General features: G+C 48.4%; 1 long non-coding RNA gene across 1 annotated transcript; it reads left to right on the top strand.

Annotated features, from left to right (window-relative positions):
* The first annotated feature begins 1,630 nt into the window (after positions 1 to 1,630).
* LOC143269854 (uncharacterized) lies at positions 1,631 to 2,956 on the top strand. Its single transcript, XR_013046623.1, has 2 exons — positions 1,631 to 1,980; positions 2,535 to 2,956. It is a non-coding gene; the product is annotated as an uncharacterized LOC143269854 (long non-coding RNA).
* The last annotated feature ends 881 nt before the right edge of the window (positions 2,957 to 3,837 follow it).

Below are 3,837 nucleotides of genomic sequence, written 5' to 3'. Positions count from 1 at the left end.
GTTCAGCAGCCAACATTCCTCACATTCCTCCCTCTATCCACCCCTCCCTCCTTGACAAAGGCAGAAGACTAAATTCCCCCTCCTTACCTGTCTTCCTGGCCTCCCCTCCCCTCCACTGTTTCCTCCTATCCCCCAATGCCCCAACCTACATCCTGGTGCCCCTTCTACACACTGGCCTAACACCCATGAAACCTCCCTGGTTTCTTCTCATACCCGGTCTCACCAGACTCCTGCCCTCCTGGGCCCTCTCTGAGAGGGAGCTGGAGCCAGTGGGATTGTCTGAGGAGTCCAAGCACCCTTCTCTCTTCAGGACCTTTCATTCACAAATAGAAAAGCAATTGGATTTCTTCTCTGCTGATCCTTCTGTTTGTGTCAATGAGTTCCACTACCTGTCCCAGGCCTTCGATCTGACCGGGCATGACCTTTATGTGATCCAGGCCTCCACTCTCACTCTGGAGGAGCAAACTCGAGTTTCAGGCAGCAGCTAGGCAGTAGACCAAACCCTCCTAGTAGACAATATGATCCCTGTGGGTGATGTGGCAATGCCAGCTACAGAGCCCTCCTGGGATTACCAACCAGGTCAAAATGGCCACCAGAGAAGAGACCTCATGGCTCCTTGCAACCTCCAAGGTATGGAAAAGGTCTCGGCAAAGTTGTTAATTTTGATAAGCTCTGGGAAATTACACAGCTAGCTGATGAAACAACAACAACAACAACAACAACAACAACAAAAGAGCCATTTTTCTAAACTGGTTAGAAGAGACTATGGTTCAGTATACTCGCCTTGACTCATCCTCCCCAGCAGGAGCCACAGTCCTGGCCACCCATTTCATTTCTCAGTCAGTGCCAGATATTAGAAAGACATTAAAGAAGGCTGAGGAGGGTCCCCAAACTCCTTTATAGGAATGGGTGAAAATGGCTTTTAAAGTTTTTAATGGCAGCTGAGTCACCCTGACCCACAAGGCTGCAACAGAAGGCTATGCTCTAAGCCCAAGCCTTCGCAGCTGCCCTGAGGCCACCAGGGCCCCCACAAGGGGGTCAAGGGAAGTCAGCCACGAGGTTCTCCATCCTGCCAGAGCTCAGCCTAAGTCGACTCCACCAGAAGCCTGCTTCAAATGAGGCCAGCAGCCACCCAGGAGGCCATGCCCTGTCTACCGACAGCCTGGACACTGGAGATGTAAATGCCCACATGTGGCCTCATCCTCTATCCATGCCATGGAGGTCCAGCCTCACCAACATTGGCCACTGAGACTCTTCTGGCCTGTGGACTCCTAAGCCTGGTGGAGGACTGATGAGGCCTAGATTTGGTGAGCTTAGGTTGGGCCTAAGGTTGATGCTGCAGGTAGTGGGTAAGTCTGTTGACTTTCTGTTAGACGTGGGTGCTACCTATTCTGTTTTGACATCTCTCTCAGATCCTACAGTTCCCTCTTCAATTTCTGTCATGGACAGGACCCTTTCCTTCCCACTTAAGACTCTGACACTTCCCTGCATTCTTGCAGGACGATTCTTCTCACCCTCTTTTTCTAGTCATACCTGCTTGCCCCGTACCTCTGCATGGTTGTGATATTCTTAGCCACTTTGGGGCCACACTCACCTTGGCCACCACACTCTCTCCTGAGTATTTCATGGGTCCATTCTTCCTGCTAGATGTGTGCCAAGGCCAATTCACAGCGGGCCTTCCAGATACATCAGCCTCTGCACCAGCTTTGAGGACACCAACTGGGCGAGGATTGGCGGGGAAAGAGCAGATATGGTGGCCCAAGTACTCCTGGAACACATCATTCCTAGATTTGCCTTGCCACAGGCCATACAAATGGACAAGGGGCCAGCCTTCATTTCCAGGGTCATGGAGCTCACGTCAGAAGCTCTCAGCATTTCCTGGAAGCTCCACATTCTTTATCACCCACAATCCTCAGAATAGGTTGAGAAGGCCAATGGACTCATCAAGCAACAGCTCACCAAGCTCTCCATTGAACCCAGGTTATCTTGGCCCTCCCTTCTCCCCATTGCTCTTACCTGCCTCTGGGCCACCCCATGCTCTCTTACAGGCCTGAGCCCTTTTGAGCTCTTTTATGGAAGGCCCTTCCTCCTCAATCACCACCTCCCAGTCTGAATTCCTCCACTGACCGGGTAACTCCCCTACCTCTCCCTTCTGAGGTCCCTTCTCCATCCACATGCTGACAGCTATCTCCCTGCCCCCCACCAACAGACCCAACTGCCCCTGAGCATGCCCCACTTTCCCCAGGGGACCAAGTACTACTCAGTTATCTCCTATGTCTCTGATGGAAAAGACCTTGTATTGTGATCCTCACCACCCCTTCAGCTGCCAAGCTCCTGGGACATCCATGCTGGTACCAGCTCTCCAGGCTCAAGTGGGCACCTATTCAGGATATAAGGTCTGTCCAGCAGCTGGGACCCTCCACCCTCCAGTTTTCCAAGATGTCCCAATGAAGGGCCCATCTGCTCTTCTGCCCTGTACATTCATCTTTTCAGTACAACTAGGGCAGATGTTAATGATCTATTTTTTTTTCTAGAAACTTGCCTTTTCTGCTTCCTCAAGAAACAGATGCCTGAGGTCTCCAGGAGGACAATTAACTGGGTATTTCTCCACTCACACCTCCTGCCGAATGTGAGCTCACCAACTCCTGACTCCCCACTTCTCCATGTTGCTGCATGCCCACAGGAAGTAGCCAGATTTGAACCAGCTCTCCTTATATCCAAAGAGTCTGGGATGTTCTGGTGGAAGCCCCACCTCTCTGCCCAGACCCTGCCCTTCAGAAAGTCCTGCCAAACACAGCTTCTTCTCCCCCAAAGATGCTCAAGACCACTCCCATAGGATATTTAAACTGCATCCCAGAAAACAGACATGTGGTTTTCGGTCTCTCTCTCCTCTGGGAGGTTGGGGCAGGGGGCAGAGAATCACCTGGGAACACTTTACCCATTAAACCGGGCTTTTACTAATTAAGTCTGATTTGGATTGCTGTGTCGGCAGGAGGCTTACTGACCAAAATTAAAATAATCTATTTGGCCATTCAGCTTGAACGTAGACACTACCCACATACATGCTAAGAATAAGCCTGTTAGTACATTATGATGACTTTTAGGGCTTGACAAGAAAAAGAACAGTTATTTGTGACAGACCTGACTGGAAATCATTTTTGAGTTCTAGAATTCTTTCTATTGTCTTTGAAATCAAAAGCAACATTTGGATGAACAGGCAGTTGGTAGTATGTCCATGGCCTGGTGCTAATCAGCTTTGAAGAAGAGAATTAGGTTGCTTTGAATAATGTTCTTGTTTGCTGATGGTTTTCAAGTACTTTCTACCATTTCTGTGAGCTCACTAACACTTAGGCATGAAGGACAGGAAAATGAAACTGTTACTAGGAGTTACCCACCAGAATAGCTAGAGGCAAGGGTTTGAAAAGGAAGGGGAAGAGACCAAGAATTGGTCTTTTTGTAAATTATACTGTGGTTTTTCTGAAATAATCATGTATTAGGAAAAAACCATATTGGATGTTAGAGCCTCTGTAGTCTGAAGGACACTTTCTTTCAACTTCTCCTACCAATTAAAGTATGCATTGCATTTTAAAATTACAGCTGGTACTGTCTGAGTGCATTGGCCATGGTGTGAAAAGATGATGTATGGTATGCATCATTTTGAGCATGTCAGAGTGAAATGAATAAGAAGGAAGAGATTCAGACAACCAGGTGGCACAACATGTTAGTGTTTGGACCAAATGGTCATAGTCTTTAATCATCCTTATATTTCTATCAAATTGACCAAGATTTGTCTAGCAATTTAAGTAAGATCATCAGGGGAGAGGCTGCACCCACTTG

Source organism: Peromyscus maniculatus, chromosome 21 (genome assembly GCF_049852395.1).
Source record: "Peromyscus maniculatus bairdii isolate BWxNUB_F1_BW_parent chromosome 21, HU_Pman_BW_mat_3.1, whole genome shotgun sequence".
NCBI lineage: Eukaryota > Metazoa > Chordata > Mammalia > Rodentia > Cricetidae > Peromyscus > Peromyscus maniculatus.
The sequence above is the reverse complement of the archived record's forward strand: the minus strand, read 5'-3'. Positions and strand labels throughout refer to the sequence as shown.